The sequence below is a fragment of the Pempheris klunzingeri genome, chromosome 2 (genome assembly GCF_042242105.1).
Source record: "Pempheris klunzingeri isolate RE-2024b chromosome 2, fPemKlu1.hap1, whole genome shotgun sequence".
NCBI classification, from domain to species: Eukaryota; Metazoa; Chordata; class Actinopteri; order Acropomatiformes; family Pempheridae; genus Pempheris; species Pempheris klunzingeri.
The window spans coordinates 30,314,839-30,332,855 of record NC_092013.1 but is presented as its reverse complement, the minus strand read 5'-3'; the positions used below and the strand labels follow the sequence as shown (position 1 = coordinate 30,332,855).

At 44.7% G+C, this 18,017-nt stretch overlaps 1 protein-coding gene across 1 annotated transcript in view; it reads left to right on the top strand.

Moving 5' to 3' along the window:
• The first annotated feature begins 1,790 nt into the window (after nucleotides 1-1,790).
• Nucleotides 1,791-18,017, top strand: part of chl1b (cell adhesion molecule L1-like b) — a 60,860-nt gene continuing 44,633 nt past the window's right edge. Inside the window, exon 1 of the mRNA XM_070841418.1 lies at nucleotides 1,791-1,891. The gene's annotated coding sequence lies outside the window, so the exon portion shown is untranslated. The remainder of the gene's footprint in view (nucleotides 1,892-18,017) is intronic.

Below are 18,017 nucleotides of genomic sequence, written 5' to 3'. Positions count from 1 at the left end.
TTATTAGCCAGACTCAGCTCCTCACAGACAGGTACTGTAGGCCTGGTGAGCGATAAGTAACAAGTCACTACGGTACGTGAAGATATGTGAACAACACAGGCTTCTCTACTTTGTTTACTGCTCGTTAGTTTACTCTATTATAGTGATTTCATTGGCTGCAACATCACAGCTTTGTTATTTCAGCTTTTATTCTATTTGTGTTGATTTAACTGAAACATTGTTTACTCCATAAAGGTATGCAAGTTTATTTCCTATTTGACTGTAAAGATGCGTGCATGTGTTTGGCACAGCTCTTAAATGACTTCATTGGAAGGATCCTTCTAAAATCACCGTCAGATATGTCGGGTTGAAATTCTTAAAAGTACATCTACTCCTTCACTCTTATGGAACAACCTTGAATCAATAAAGGTGCAATACAGGGCTCCTGGCCAACTGGACTACCTCACACTGCATCTAGCACACATATTTATTTATCTAGCTAAGCTAAATTCGGCTGCTTGTTTTGTTATGTTAGTTAGTTGTTAGATTTTGTTTTCCCTAGACGTTACACTGCTCTTCTTTTAAGTACTTCTTCTTTATATATATATTTATTGTGGCTTAAACCAGGACCTGAGAGCGACATTTCATACCATCCCATGTGTAAATGTGTGCTGTATGACAATAAAGTTCCTTGAATCCTTGAATAAATGTGAAGATTAACAGCCAATCACAAGATGTCTCCAAGCCCTTCCTCAGCGGGTGAGCACTGTGTGAGGTCTCAGGTTTCAGCGTCACACTGGTGTTCGTGCATACTGGACCACAGTCGGTCTTTTCCAAGGCAGACGTCTCGATATGTGACAGCAGGAAGTCCCAGGTGACAAAGTCAAGCAGAATAAAGACAACAGAGCCATAGTTAATGTCATTAGTAACACCTGTGCCAGAGAGGTGGGGCACATAACTCACTCAGCCCCCTCACATCCAGGTCACACATCGAACTGAGGTCACAAAAAGCTGCACGTTTCTAAGTGGGGGAGGACTAATCAGCTGATGCATCACTGTCACTGTCTGTGTTTAAAAAACTCACATATCAGTTTTACTATTGGCCTAAAAAGTCCTGAATCAGTTCATCAACACCCCTGAAAGTGAGACGCTTCAGAAAACAGTCAAATGAGACTTCAACCAGTAAAAGAAAGAAAGAAATGCAATAAAGCAAATTAGGTTCAGATTCAGTCTTTGTGTTCTAGGGAGGAAACTGGTTTCAGTCTGCAGACGTAAATATTATCCAGAGCAAACTAAACCATGAAAACAGCCCAGATTATTTAAGGCCCTTAAATAAGGACCCCCCCCCATGAAGAAGAAGTTACTGCAGAGTTACTGAGCCCACTGAGCCCAGAGGATGATCAACACCAGCAGGTAAAGTAACAAACACACGTCATTCCTCTCATCCACAGTACTGGACCCCCCCCCCCCTGCCTCTCCCCCGCCCCCTCCCATTAAACCTGCTCCTCTCAGCCCCAGATAATGTGGCTGTCGCTGTTGTGGGGGGGCTCTAACAACGCGGGGAAGTTGCTCACGGTCTTTCGGCGTTGCCATGGGGGGGGCTTTGTGGACCCTATTGAGTGCCATAGGGTCCCTTCTTTTCTTTGTGGGGGAGGAAGAAACCGCTGCTACTTTTTCTTCCAGAGGCGGTGAGGCGGGAGGACAGGAGGGGGGAGTGATAGTCGCATCCGAGGGAGGAGGAGGAGGAGGAGGGGGGAGGGATGAGGGAGGGAGGAGGGAGGTGCTCCGCTTCAGAGCCACAGAGAGGCGAAGGCTCCACGCTCCCAGACAAGCCTCCTCCGGCCGTGCGCCTCCTCCAGCGGGGAGGAATCCAACTTTGAGAATTGCGCCTCGACATGAGTTCCTCCTGAAGGTGAGCTCCTTTATTTCTCCTCTCCTCTCGCCTGAGACTCAGAATAATGTCTGTTCGCACCTTCCCTCCCTGCTGAGTGCTGGGAGTTGTTGCACTTGTTCCACAGCTGTGAAGGCGGGCTGATGCTGCTCTCCATGGCAGGTGGTTACTGTTAAATTGGAAAAAGGGGGGAGGAAAAGATGGGGGCATGGCACAGGAGATGTGATCACGACTGCTGCTGTAATACCTTCAGTTGTTCATGAGGGGAATGATAAGTAGACGTACAGTCCAGCCACCATCAGGGATGTGCTGAACTGAACTACAGTGGGCAGGTTCACCCCCCTGGCAGAGGCACAAACAGCCCACTTCTTAGCACAAAGTCTGGTGGTGGAGCTCTCCCAGTGTTTGAGATGAGCCACGTGAGTGAAGGGCAGTAGGGCTGATGAGCGTGAATCACTGTCAGTGTCAGATGGTTCATGCTTCCTTATTTATGGAGAGCCTGATAATAAGATCACACTCTGCCGTGCCTTTTATTTGCCACTACACTGGCCATCACACTGTAATGATCTCAGCCTGCTTATCTCCGGCTGTCATGCTGAACACTGAACCGCACGAGTGAATCATACCTTGTCATCCAGTGTGGTGAATGGCATTATCTTGTCCTCTGTTGGCAAGAAATGCATACGTTTCCTCCTGCATGTGGTGAGACAGGCGCAGGGAGCGTTGTGTTTAGTAGGGGAGATGGGTGAACACACATGTGTGCAGACGCCCTGCTGCTGGTTGGAGTTCACTAATATTCTGTGTGTGTGTTTTAATGTAGAGAAACTGCAAGTGCCATTTCAGCACATTTATTCTTGTACTGTGAAAAGGTAAGTGGTGTCACGTGGCGCTGGAAACAGCCTTGAAAGGTTGTTTTACTCCAGAGACTAAGAAAAAGAGAATATCTGATGCATTTTTTCCCCTCAGCTGACACCTCTGCCTCTACTGAGCACCAACAATGCATTTCAGAGGAGAAAAAACTGTTGTTTTTAAAGACAGATTACATCCTCTGTCTTTAATTCTTCTCCACGCTTTAGGAAATTGCTCCTCATTACATGCATTTCTGTTGCACAAGCGTATAGCATGCATGACACAAGATTAGAATGACTGATGAGGCTTCAATGAGTGCGATTAAAACCACATTACAGTGACATTTCAGTCAGAGATTGTTGTTGTTGCTGTTGTTACCTATAGCTCTGGTAATTGATGAGGATGTGGCTGGAACAGTTGTGCATTACGCCTGTGTGTCTGACGTGTTGCATCTATAGATATATCTCACGTGGTTAACACAGTGATTCCCTCAGTATGAATATTTACAAGCTATGCAAATGTATCACACAGTGTGTGGAAGTGCTGTAAATCCAAATGTTGGTTTGCTCGGTGTTGTTGTGTAGTGTCTCGTTACAGATTATGCCTTTGAGGGAATCCCAGGAAACACAGACATGTTTCGTAGTTTACAATTTATGTATTTCTTTTGATGCTTTTCTTTTATTGCTCACAGCCTGGCCTACATTGTCTGTTACGCAGTTTTTGGTGGTAAACACCCCCCCACCAGCTAACAGCACTGGTATTAGTGTTAGCAATGCTGCTGCTTCCTAATACTGAGCTGGCTGCTGCCTAATGTTAAACACAAAGACCTTCTGAAGGTCAGACTGCCATTAGTGGCTTTAATCATCTCAAGATCCTCTTTATGCTGCTCCCTGTTCATCCCATCAGGCCGAGCCGTAAGCACATGCAGCAGGTTCTCCAGTGTTCACAGTCAGAATTATCCCACGACAGGTGAGTTGCCTGAATTTAATTTCTAGGCCAAAAACAAGAGCCGCTAATGGCACTTGTCATCACATGTGGTCCCCAGCCTCTCTGTATTCAGGGCAGTGGTGCTTTGTGTCCAGAAGTAGGTCGAATGCTTCTCACCAAACAATTTGAGCCAGAGCCAGTAATTGGACAAGCAAAGTGTCGACCATCTCCCAGCCGGTCCATGTCAGCCAGCCCTCTCACCACTTAATATGCAGCTCCGACCTGACGCATTTCATGGACCTTTTTCATCCTTTTAATCATTTAGATTACAAAATGCAGGAAACAGAACATTCTTTGTAGCTGTAGACTGACTCATTCTTCCTTCGTGTGCTGGTGGCCAGCATACTCAGCCACTAACAAATCTCTGCTCATATGTGGAGAACCACCCAGTTACAGTAACTGTGACTGGTAAATCAAGTCGGTCTTATTCATATAGCCCAAAGTGACAAATGACTCAAAAAGGGCCTTTACAATGTCAACAGCATATCTCAGAAAAGTGTGAACAGTCAGCATTACAAAACTCTAGATAGATGGGAAGGGGACAGACGTCCCATTCACACAGAGAGAGAGACAAGGACAGCACACACACACAAGGGAGAAAGAGAGAGAGACAGGAGGAGGGGCTGAGAAGATGAAGGTCCAGATCCAAACATCAGGAACGGGGCACCAGGAGAGAGAGACGGCCTACGATGGATGACAGTCCAGTACACAGAAACCTGAATGAAAAGAGAGCACAGGAAGGAGAAAATTAGGAGAGAGAGAGAGAGAGAGAGAGGGGATGCTCCCAAACAAACAAACTAATGGTCAGAGACATGTAGTGCTTCTCAGGAAGTTTACACTATTCTCATCGGCAGAACAAGCATGCACTATAAGTTCTTGGCTTGATAGATTTAGTCTGAGACCAACCTGCCGGATGGATAGAAGAGAAAGCAGCCAGTTGAAAGTTAAGGTGAAAAGATGATTTTCAAGTTGTGATTCAAAGGCCTTAACAGAGTCAGACTGTCTGATGTCAGCCGGGGGGTTATTCCAGAGGAAGATGTCACGACAGGAAAAGGCCCTGCAGCCCGCTGACTTTGCTTTAATGGTGGGGACAGGCAGGAGCCCTGTAGGGTCGAGGGAGATCAGACAGGCGTGCCCACTTAGATAAAAAGCCCATCTTGGTGATTTCTTTAACATGCTGATCAAAAGAGAGGCTAGCATCAAACGTAACCAGAAGATTCTTGTCTCTCTGTCAAACTTTGACACATCACAGAGTTGTCATCGGTGTACAAGTGGAATTAATCCCATGACTGCGAATCAGTTGGCCGAGAGGTGCAATATGAAAAGAGAAAAGCAGGGGACCTAGGACAGAGTCCTGAGGTACTCCATATTTCACATCAGAAAAGTTTGATGTATTATTACTATAACTACTAAGATACTCTTTCAGATAAGAAAGACGTTATCTATGGTGTCACAAGAAGAAGCACAGAGGTGGAATGTGAAACCACCGTAAGGAGAAGATCAGAAGAAGTGGAGTGGCGTTGACAGGCGCTGAAAGCTGATTGAAAAAGTTCAGAAAGGTCATTGTTAGATATGCTGAGGCACCAACTCTTTCTGCTACTTTTGAAAAGAACGAGTGGATGATTATTCAGGAACCCGGGATCAAGGTGGGACTTCTTAAGTCGAGGTTTATCCACAGCAGTCTTAAAGCCGCCGGAGACAGTGCCAGACAAACTTCCACCTGCACATCAATGAGGCATTACGCAGTGTGGTATCTGACTCTTTGCTGCACACGGAATGAAAGTCAGTCACACAGACAAGTGATGGAAACAGCTGAGTCTACACCTTGCTGGGTTGTTTTCATCTTTTGCACAAACATCACAAACTAGCAATATTTTCAGAGGCACAAAGGGCATTGAAGAAATAAAAGACAGAGGCAGGCTGAGTTTGTCTTCACCTGTTTGTATGCTGTAGGTGTGTGTTTGTCTTGCCAAGGAGATGTTTGCACTCGCAGTGTGTGTGCACGCTCTATTGTCCCGTGTCCATGAGCGGTAGGGTACGGGCTGAGAGTGAAAAGGAGGCACACAGAGAGCCCTTTCTTTGTGCCTGCACTTTATACACCTGGCCTTTCACGGCGCACACTAAGAGATGCGTGTATCAGGATTCAGAGCGGCCGAGGCCCCCAGCCTCAGTGATATGGGGGTGAAAGTTGAGCTGGGGAAGACTACAGCCTGATTTGTACTGTATTTTATTCAGGAGGCTTGGTATCTGATGCATTCTGTCTGGAAATGTGTGCCTTTAAACTGCTCTAAAATGTTTGTGTGCGTTTTATCTGTGCACTGTCTGTAGTAGATGCATCTCTTATCGGCATCAGCAATGCAATTTCAGGCTGTAATTCAGTCTGTTGGATGGAATCTGGGGTATCAGATGGCTATTAGAGATTAGAAAAGGCAGCCTAACCACAGTGAGCAGGAGTGAATCGCTGTATCAGACTAATTGCCCATTTTAGCTGCTGTTATCGTTAACGTCTTTGGTGGTAATGCAAAAAAGTGATCTCTAGGAAGAGTCTATCTTACCACTGTGTGAACAGGTATGCTGATCCATGGATACAAAGTGTAAACCTAACCTGTGCTATGCTGAGATGTTACACTGAGTTCCATGGGGTGGCTGGCAGATGCAGTGGGAAGGTGTGGAGCCTAGCAAGTACCCAGGCCCTAATTGAGGTTCAGCTCAGGCACCAGCACTACAAGCAATTACAGTGACGACTGGTGCTCCCGGTGCTGCAGGCAGAGTTGAGAGTGCTGCAGCGTCGCCGTGCCTGAGCCCTCCTCTTTCATGTTTGTCACCGGTGACAGCAGCCGGAAAGGCACTTTCTAGCCAGTATGTTCTGGAAATGTGTTTGGTTAGATGAAATATTCATTTCCTCTGGAGTGTGCATATTTATCTGCCAGATTTTTTTTAGCATACCTGTGACCGGTTCAGAGGAGAGATAGAGGAGTGCTGGAAACGATTCCCTCCGAGCAGCCTCTGATGGGGGATGGAGGACAGGGGGGTTGCAGAGATAAGAGGTGCTGATCATCTGAATCAAGGTTTATTTCTTATTTAATAGGCCACTGCATCGTTGGGGCCATTGGGTGAACATGATCAATGGCTTCTCGTGCTGCACGGACAATTAATCAGTAAAGTTAGTAGCGAAGGACGAACCTGCAGTGAGGTCAGCGTTATCTCGTGTGTTCAGTGCTTCTTTTCCTGACAGGAAGGAGGAGAGGTCAGTGGGCAAAACTGGCAACGTGCTATGCATGTGTCTCCGCCTCGAGGTGCAGTTTTGTCCTTTCTCTGGTAACAAAGCTGGAACATTTTACACCGATTGTGGTTTTCTGCCAGCTACATGACTGGAGTGCTCTTCATGTATTTCACAATATGTCATGTTTACATGTCATCATTCAGAAGAAATAGGCCTCATCATTGTTTTGTCCAAGCGGCAGCATTTCCACACATCTTCGTCGGGTGTTATTATCCTTTCCTCCAGGCTGTTTGTGAATGTGTTTGTCACGGGAATTTTCCATTTATTGGATTCAGTGCAAAGACAGCGATATGCACTGTTGTTCAGCCTCATATGACGTTACAATTGTAACGCTTATTTTTTAATTAATTACTTCAGATTATGCTCACATGAGAACCATGACCAATAAATAGAACCAACAAGGGGATGTTTTATGAGCAGAATTCTAATCCCACTGTGAATAGCTGTCAGCTTCAAACTCATTTTCTGTACAGTATTGCCCTGATTCTTGCAGCTTGCACAGATTTATGACGGCACCACTGAATCACATATTCTCTAAATTCAGTGTTTATGTTAAAAACCTTGGTGAAAAGGGCAACACCACCATAAGATTCTCCAAGGGGCAACAAACATGACAACTATGCTTTAAAGAATAAGAAGTTATTGCCCTTAAGTCCCCAGAATGCAGGGCATCCATTTCCATTTCTATTGTGGGCTCAATTTGGGATAACTCATGCATACAGAGGTAAGAAGAACAAAGAACGCAGGAATAAAAGTGACAAATGTAGAGAATGGAACAGAGGAGCGTGGTATCATTGTCTTTGTGTCCCATGAAGGGTATTGTGCGTGGCTGCATGGATAAGGTTGCAAGGGGACCCCTGGGACCTGGAAGTGAAGGGCACAGAGGACGAGGGAGGACATATGTGACAGGCAGGGGACACAGAGGACGTCCAGGGACAGAAGTCAGCCACGCCTCACACTGTGATGCTGGTGCTTTTTACCAGTTCGTTCGGTGGAATTGTACGTCCCCAGTTTCCCACACTCCAGATGACTTGTTTTATACAAACAACTTAGACTTCTTATTGTTCCCATGGTGCCACAGTCATGGATCCATTATACCTCTTTGGTATGGATAGAAATACTTTGTATCAGAATGTAAAGCACCAAATCTTTGTTGAGAAACCGAAAGTTTATAGCCACGCCAGCACTAATGTGATGGTTCAGTTAGGCTCAGCGGTGCTTAGAGCGAAAAAATGACAACGCATTCATGCTGATGTTTTGCAGGTGTACCACCATCACCATCCTAATGTCAAGTTAACTAAATGTACAGTACTGAAAGGAATACTGTTAGGTCTGCAGATATCTGATCATCAACCAAAGTAAAACCATTGACCTGATGGTGGCACTAGATGAAAAGTTAGAAGTATCAATAAAGTTGAGAATAACATCTTGAGCGGGGAATCAATGACTGCACCAAAGTCAAAAAGCAAAACCGCTGATGTCAACGTCACAGCAGAGGAACTAGAGGAACAGTCAGGAAGGTTTACCATCTGGGGAACGTGAATGGCAGCTTCATGGTGATCCAGCCACTTCCAGTATGGACCAGAATGGTGGACTGACTTTTCCATCCATTGATCAGAGGACAAACAGACCTTTTTCACAGCAAATATTTTGACTTGAACCACCTCACCTTAATGCAGTGGCATCGTGTATAATGTTATCAAAGTAATCAGAGTAATCACATGCAAAAATGTCTGCTATGACAAAGGTCACTGTGCGGAAGCTAAAATCTCATAGTAGCTTCCAAACTTTAGAAAGTCACTACCAAACACCCTAAATTCTCTCTACTCCGAAAAGAAATTGCTGTCACAAATTTGATGTTCTTTGAAGTACAAATGACAATAATGTATTCCCTAAGTGCCGTAGCAAGGTGCCTAGAAATAGGTGAGTAATATGTGTCAGTGTACTCGATGTCCAGAGGCGTCCCCTGGGACCTCATTACACCGCGTCGCGCTCCGCTGGGTACTGCAAGTGGACTGCTGGGAGCCGCAAGCCAGTGCAGCTCCCCGTATGTTGATTTGGTGTCAACATGCGAGCTTGGTGTCCCCTCTGCATACTAAGAGCCTTTTTACCGGCCCGCTGAGGCCTGGAGTCAAGCACAGCACTATCCTCGAAATGGTGGATTAGAGAGCAGATCAAGTGTGATTTGAATCATGGAACAAAGAGGATGTTCTGCTGAGTGGTCAATTTTCTAATTGGGCTAACACTTGAGCAGGATGTATAATCCTTTTTTGTTTTCTGTTGCAGCAGTTGCATCGATTCATTTGTCCCAATTTGTCAATTAGGTTCGATCATAGCTGGGGATTGCGCGACAGCAAAAGACCTTATGTTTCCGTCCCAATGGGGATACAGGGTTTTAGAGCCCTTTAGTCACAATGTACAACGAAGATAACTTTTCACTGCAGCATTGTTCTGTTATTGGCCATTAGATACATCAGTAGTATTCTGCTGCAAGTACAAAGTGGCTCTGTTTATGTGTCAGAACTTCATTCTTTTCTGCAAATTTTCAGCAGTTTTAAATGTTCTGAAAGCTTCTGCAGTCTCCCTTTAGGGCCTTCTATAAAGAGCCAGAACTCAGCATGTCTATTTCTTAATGTACTCACCCCCACACAGGGCAAATGTTGAGTGAAAGAATCTTGCCAAGCTGGTATAAATCCAAATTAATTCATCAGCTTGGGGGAGCTCCTCTCTCCGTTTTTACAAGTGTGACCCACAGACCACCAGCTATGAACTACAGACCCTGCTGACCTCATTATTTTTACAACTCCAGATTTTTGGGGTAGGAATCAAAACTTCTTGCAGATCACATTTTTATGTCCTCGTATCGGATTGCAAACGACCTCACCTTGTAACATTTTCTGCGGTTTACAGCGCAGGCCTAATGAGTGTCAGGGGATGGTAGTCACTATGCCTCACTCCAGTTAGGTGGAGCTATTATGATGTTGAGGCTTCAACAAAATAGCTTGGTGGTAGACTACTAAGCATTTTAGTCACAAATTGACTCATTCGAACACACAAGAGGGCTGTGGTAATACTGTGTAACTCAGGCTTTCCTGAACACAACTACTCGACTATGGTTAATTCTGCATGTGGGGCTCATTCTGAAATGCCACCCAGTTTAGCTTCCATTATAATTGGAATTATTTTCCTTTCAGAGAACGGCATGAAAACACTGTGAGAGAGTAGCTCGGAGCCCTTCTTCCAGAGCGTAGTGCAGTATTTAGTTTCCAAAGTGTTTTTACTTTAATGGTTTTTTTTGTGAATGTTGTATTTGTCTCTTGTCTCTCTACTGTAGGAACTAGATTACACTGGTAAAATGCTTAGTTTCACAGCCAGACTTCCTGCTAACAGGTCTTTTGTGGTTGGTCTTGAAATAGCACCCATGTTTTGTTCACTTACAGATGTACAGCTGCAGGGTCTTTTTATTGGCCATGATCCCAAGTGTGAGAAAACGCTGTATTTTTGTGCGTTGTGTGAACTTATGTGCTTCTCCAGAGCAGCCAGACAAATACAGAATATCTGATACAGTAAACTTAACCAACATAAGAGAAAACAACCTTAAAGGGAGGGGCATTGGAAAAATAATGGAAGAGGCAACACAGAGGCAACGCATGATTAACAGCCAAATGCTAATTTCCTGTGTTGGAGAATTTCAGATATGTTTCAGATTGATCCTGCTGATACTAAGGAGAGCAAATACTGTCTAGATAAGAATAGTGCCCTACAGCTCGGCATTAAGTCGTCATGTCTTGTCTGCATACATTCATCGATGTACAATCTGCTGGTCTAGGGTTGCACTCACGTTATTCTTCCTTTAAACCTTGTTTTATGGTTAAAGAACACCAACAAAGAGCTTGAGAAGAGGACAGACGGAGGAAATAAAACTGTACAACAGCTCACATCTGGAGGCTGTTGTAAGAATCAGGGTTAGATGTGGTTTGGGTTCGTCACATTCTGCAGCAGTTCAGGCTCTGGTCAGGTTAAAACTGAATCCACCTTAGCCCGAGCCAGAAGCTCTATCAAAATTCTTGAGCCTGTGTGTGAACAAACCCTGCACCTATTCAGTGTGAGAGCTTTGCCAATTTGAGATGGCTTAAAGGCTTGAAGCGATGGCTTTGAGAAACAAAAACAGATCAATAGAGGTGATCCTGGAGAAATCCTGCTTTCATATCCTGGGCTTCAGCCTGGAAACGCTCCCATCAGTCTTCATGTGACATGTAACTCCACGTCTGGATGGATGCTCAGGCCTTTGTTGCTTTCTGCTGACCCCTCCGGTTTCCAGTGATGTGCTGTACGCCACAGGCAGCTTGCCGTCTCTCCGGTAAGGACGTCAGGGTGGTCCTCTGCCGTACCACTTCACTAAAGCACCAGCTCCTTGAGATATGCTACTGTCGGCAGTGCGTTGTCTTAAACATTGACATTTGCATTTAAATTGACTTCTTGCAGTGGTGATTTATTTTCTTGAGAGAGCGACAGAGTTTTGTCACTGGCTTTGCCTCTAATTCTCTTGCATCTGCCACAAGTACGATAACAGAAGCAGGATTATTACTCAGTGAAATCGTGGTCTAACTTTTTTCATTGTGTGTTATGGTGTCCACACACAGCCTCAGACCACTTGTGTTTCACAAATTCACTCAAAAGTGCAGATTAAGTTTTAGTCAGCCATGCGTGATGGCTTTTTTCATGAATTAATTTCAGTTAAGGAAAAATACCAACAGAGAAAATTAAAGTTAAAGAAAGTGCAAAACATTCCAGGCCTTTTGAACATTTTATTAGAACCAGACTGGAGACCATACAGCCAATACCACAGCAGAGCAATGTCAGTATACAGCATATACGACGCTATATTGCAGATTGACTTATAATGCAAACTGACGTGCTGCTGCATGTGCTAAAATAGGCCTCAGCGTCCCCTGTAGCCCCCCAGTGCCAGTAAACGGGGAATAGCACCTGTTAAGCATATGTTTTCACTCGAAAACTACATTTATTAATCTAAAGCCTTTTCAAGTCATGGTGATGTCACTCCTGTGATTTACTCACCTCACTAAAACAGTGGACCAAGAGACTGCGGGCTCTGCAGGGGGCATGATAATTTAGGGGGCCATGGTGCTCGTGGGATGACAGTTTGACACATGTTGTTTGCAGAAATCACCTCAGAAAGCACAAATAATTGACACCATTAGCCTTGAGGCCTGTCACTTTCCTGACAGCTGATGAATTCACGTGTGCCTTCCCCCGGCTATAGATAACAAATTCATACCTCCTGTTTTGAAACTATTTTACACCTCAGTAATCCCTTTCTAACAGCTACTTGCGCCAGCTGAGCCACAGTTTGCACCCTGTGTCATGGATTTGTGATTATACTTTGCAGAGTGTGAAGTGGGTGAAGCCCCGGCCAACATTACCCTCATGGAGGTCTGTCCACAACAGATTCCCCCAGGCTGTGTATCCTTGTCTTCTTGTTGAACTGGTGCTGTATAGGCCCCTTGGCACTGCTGTGTGGTGTAACTCACCTGCTGCTGAAACATTTGGATCATATCCCTGAGCAGTGAGCAGGCCCCGGTCCCCCATTTGCAGCCAAACCAAAGTTACAGATGGCTTTACTTCCTCCCGTGGTTCACCAGTGGAAGAGGTGTGGAGAGTTTGAAGGTCACAGGCAGGTCTTCCTCTGGTGGACCGTGTCGAATGTCATTACTAACACACGGAGGCCTCTTTAATACTTGAGCCCTTCTTTTTCTTTACCACCTGCGGTGTGATGGGATTTTAGCTGGGGTCCAAAGTGTGCCAGAAGCGCTGCTATTAACCCTGTGCTTTACGTCTTTCTATGAAGGGCAGGCCACTGGCAGACACTTTCCCTCCTCTCAATAGAGCAGACTGCATTCCTTTCAGTGAGCACGGACATACTTTGCTGGCTCTCAAAGACCCTTCATGCAGATTTTGAAACAGTGGACACTTTTCTATCCATTTACACAGCCCTCATTTTTCAAGCCTGTGAAGCTGAAGTTGCTCCTCGTTTGGTTTGACTATCTCAGTCATGAAGTAAACAGCGTCCTTCCTCTCATTCGCTACATGGCCACAGTGTAAAGAACTATTCAAATACAACGAGTCCTCCCCAGTGTGTGTGGGAGTGTGTCTTAACTTCACAAAGAGAGACTGATGCTCAGTTTGTAAGTTGACAGAGGCATGTTAGCATCAGAGTGGAGTGAAGGGGCTTTTTCTAGCTCTCACAGCAGTGGTGTTTTGATCTGCTGCATCAGGGAGATGTAACGTTAGACCGGGATGCTGCTCGCACTTTCATGTGCGACAGCAGTTTCAACACACAGTGGGAAAATTGGGAACTATTCAAATACATAATTCAAATATGTTGTCATTCAACAATGACACTTAACACATTCCTTCAGTCTTTTCTCAACTTGTGGCTTTTGATGAGGTTGCTTAATTGCTTTTTTCACAGTATTAGTCAACTTGACACTCATTAACACCGGCTGCTGTTGGAGCTCTGATCTAAATCCTCCTCGTAGTTTTCTAGAACAGTGATTCAAATAATGAGATCATAAAATGTATAAAATAAAAATCATCTAGATCTGGACCACTTTGTGACTCCACGCGGAGAGTTGGAGGAACCCTGGCTATGTGGATATCCATGTGGTGTGCTGCGACTGTGTGTGAGGTGATTCATATTGTATGTAGCAGGAGGAGCATACTGTTGCTGGGAGTGTGTTGATTGCTAGTAGAGTCACGTCAGTCTGTCTCTTTTCTGTGAATTGTGAAATGGGGGCCAATACTGGTGAAACCAACCATGAGCGTAGCTCTAGGTGGGGGATTCCATTATGATGCTCAGCCTGAAAAGAGCCCACACTGGCTCCAACAGGAATCAGGGGAGATTTGTTTTGCTCAATTCGTGGTGAAAATGGTATCAAAATGGTTTTTCCCCCCCACACAGTGGCTGATTTATAAGTCTGCATGTCTCCAGTTTCCTGCTGCTGTGTTAAAGCAGGAGGTGGGGCCATTAAACTGATGGCATAGCTTTGCTTCTCTGTCACTGTCAGTGCACAGCTCCTAGCATGAAGGCAGCACTGGCCACTGGAGTCTGCTGCTTTCTTGCTTAATTTGTAGATGCTTTTCCTTTGGACAGACTGCTTACTGTTACAACAAGAGATGTGAGGCTGAGGACTCAAACAGCAGTGTAAAACATTCACATGAAAGGGGAAGAGAAACAGCAAAAACAGGTTTGATCAAAGCCGCCTGTGTTTCAGTGCATAAAAGGGACGTTGTTCTGAGCCATTTGGTTCCTGTCTCGTAAAGGCAGCGAGGCCACTATCTACAGAGGAGCATGTTGGGGAATCCATCCCAGTCTGACCACAGCCAGGAGCTCAGGAGCCCAGAATGCAGAGCACAGCAAGTCCACAGCCATCATCATTAGAGCCATACTGCTGTGGACACTAATGGCTGTCCTCGTTCTGCTGCCTCGGCACATTCAGAGGGCTCATGTGAGACTTGAGAGTGTGAACATGTGAATTAATTCAGAAGAGATGAGTCCGTGGCTTCTGTTCCTGCCCTAAAGCAGGATGTAGGCAGTAGGAACCTTTGTGGGGAACCACGGCTGCATTAGTGGTGACGTCCTCTTCCAACCACTCTTGAATCATCAAAGGAGGCTAATTGGAGAGTTTGTCCTCGTTTATCCTCGTTTAACGGCTGGAAAAGATGGTGTTGTTTACTCGTTTCAATATTGAGAAGGGGGGAGCGGCCATGGAGACAAACAGTGGTGGCAGTGTTGAACTGGGGGATGGGGCTGGTGAAATTGATGTGCTGTGGATGTGCTTTGCCTGGACTCTTAATTGCATTGTTAGATTTCAAATATAAGCATCTTCAAATGGAACATATCCGTGCATCAAAAGGTGTGAATGTCTGCATGCATATTTCAGCAGAATGAAGATTTATCACCTCTATTTTTTTTTAAGAAAGTGGCAAAATGCAATATTTGAAAATCAATACAGGGTCATGACAAGGCACATTCATCAATTTGGTTTATTTCTTCAGTTTCTCCAGTCTTCTTAACATGGCCATCTTTTTCCAATTACATGCAAAGTTGGACCCAGTCTAACCCCCTTTCTGTTGTGTTTGTAGTGGCAGTATAGATTTTCAGCCATCCCAATGAAGAGCCAGCAGTCACTGTGCTTGGCCTTTTCCCTGGCTTTAGGCACAATCACTCCCTCCTCCAAATGCACACTTTACAAATCAATAAGCTTTCACAGTAATTTAACTCCCCTGAGAGCGTGGGGTATATTCACTGTATATCACAGGGAGAATTAAATCAGCGTGGTTCCTTGTTGTCCTCGCCACTGAACACGCTGCTTAATTGATGTCACGACAGACACTCTATGTTTTGTTATGGCCTCATAGATTTATTGTGTTCTGTTTAAGCCACTTGTAAGGTTTAACCAAACGGGATACAGAAAGGTAATACTTGGTTGGTTCTGCTTGGCTTGGCCAGATTTATCAGGATTTTCTCCCCAGATACTGTGTGTGATTGATGATTTGAATCCACTGTGATTCTGACAAATAGGGCATCATTGATGACGATTAGCCCTTTGGCTGAGCTCTGTCCTACCTGGTGCCGATCAATACTCATATTGCAGAAGATCAATCCCCCTAATAGAGCCTGGGCTGGGTTCCCCAGTGCTGCTTTTTGGTTGGAGTCTGACCAAAACAGGACTTCTAGGAAGGCCAATGCTGACCATGATTTTCAGGAAAGAAATGTTCCAAGTACAATAAATCAGCTGATATGTCTTCAGTTCTGATTATGGAAGGGCAGCGATAAAGACAGCGCTGGAGTGGGATCTTTTACAGCTAAAGAATAAACGTGTCCTTCATGTGCTCATCTGCTGCTCTACCAACTCACATGTATTATGATACCAATCTGTCTTTGTAAAGCCAATATGTGCCAATAATGTCAGCTCTGAGCTCCATCAGCCTGACTCACATTGTGGTTACCATTGATTCCTGACCAATGAGGGTAATCTTGTGAGTTTTTTGGAAATGGAAAAACCAAAAACACATAATTACGTCTGCTGGCAGAAGGATGCGCTCAAATGTAGTTTAATCTCAAAATCCTGTGATAGTTTTGTTATTTACAAATGCATCCTCAAAACGGTTGCCAAGATACCGATCACATGTGCTTCAGTTGCATTTTGATCAGTTCTGTTTTTCACTAACCTCAGTCTGGATGAGCTCTCAGACACTGCACACAACTGGTGATACTGAATACAAATGATGAGAGGTGTAGGCATGCTGCTGAACACCAACCATAGTCCATCGTCAGCCAGGGCTGAGGCATCTGTGCTATGGATGATGTAGTAGCTTTAAATATATCACACAACACATTAACTTCTAAAGGCTTTGAGATGAAAGCTGCCATGTCAGACAGTGGAGAGCCTGTCTCTGACTGACCACAGATCCTGCTGCGACCACAGCATGAGATAGAATCAGAGGCTAATCAGATCCTTCGTTAATGGAGCCAGCAGCGGAGAGGAATTCTGTTTGGTCTATCACCAGCTTCCTAAAGGGTGAAATCCAGTGAGCACGTCCATTTTCAAAGGCATCTTACATCTGCAATATATGGAAAAAGGGTCTGTTGAAGGCACACATGTTGTGTTTTGGACCTGTGGTTGATTTTGTCCTCTGTCACAGCTCGAAAAGGTCATAAATGAAGCACAGTTTGCTCTTATTGACTTGCTCTATTTGTCACACAGGAACCCAATAGGAAAAACGATATTTAATATACAGTGTTTGTAATTGTGTTCCACGTTTCAAACTGATACGGGCTCTGGCAGCCAGAACACATCAGTGTCTAATGAAACTTTGTGAAGATGTTTACAAGACAGGGAAAGAGTGAACACTTTTACTATATATTTTTACTGTGCTTTCGGCTAATATTTGAAATACAAATAACTATATAAGTAAAGAGTTGTGCATAGTGACTGAATAAAAACAAAATGTTTCTAGGAAAATCTTCTGTCAAATGCTCTCTCCATGCTGTCCAAAACAGAGCAATTCCTAAACCTCCCTTTAATAGAGTCTTTCAGGGAGGCACAGGAAGAGGAACAAATGCCTCTATTCAGTAGCGTCCAAAATGCTAATGCCTCCGGCTCTTAACACGTTTATAAGGGTTCCCATGTCACGACATGGCATAGTCCTCCCTAATGGTGGCTGGGGCTGGGGACTGCATGAAAAAGCCAGACACATTACAGAACATGACACATATGACAACAAGACTGCTGGTTTCCTGGGGAACAGAGTATCTAAATCCCCCATTTTCCTTCCTGAAGATACACGCAAACATGTTACGTCACACCGAACATTGAGGTTTCTTCTCTTCACAATGACTGCAGTCAGTGTAACCTCTGTTTGGACCCAAGCATGGACCGTGACATTCCAGATATCTATAAAAAAAGTTACTGGCATAGTGTGGTTTTGTTACAACAACAACAACAGCAGCCCACACATCAGAGTAGTCATGGACTGCCTGGACTGGTTAAAGGGAAGAAAGAGGCAGTAATGAGGCCGATAGCACAGGTGCTGTCACTGGAACTGTTGGCCATTCCAGTGGGTAATATTGAATTCCAGTAACTGTGTGCTCCCACATGTAAATGATGTCGACACAAGGCTCTGTGTTGGAGAAACTTTCTGCAAGCAAATAAATGAAGGGCAGGCAGGGCTGAGTGATTGCTTGGTAAAGCAATTACTCCTTATCTGCATGGGTGCTGGAAGGCAGTCTGCAGAGCCAGGCTCCAGCCTCGAGGCCCTTTTGGATTGATATTCTGTCAACTGCTCAAAAGGTATTTCTTGAGTGAGATTCTGATCAACTTGTGGGACGGCGTCAATGTTGTATTGACTAGTTTGAATGATTAGACAACAGAGTAAATCAAACTTTTCTCTCAACTCCTGATTCCATTTTCAATAAGTCACGTCACGATCATACATTGTACT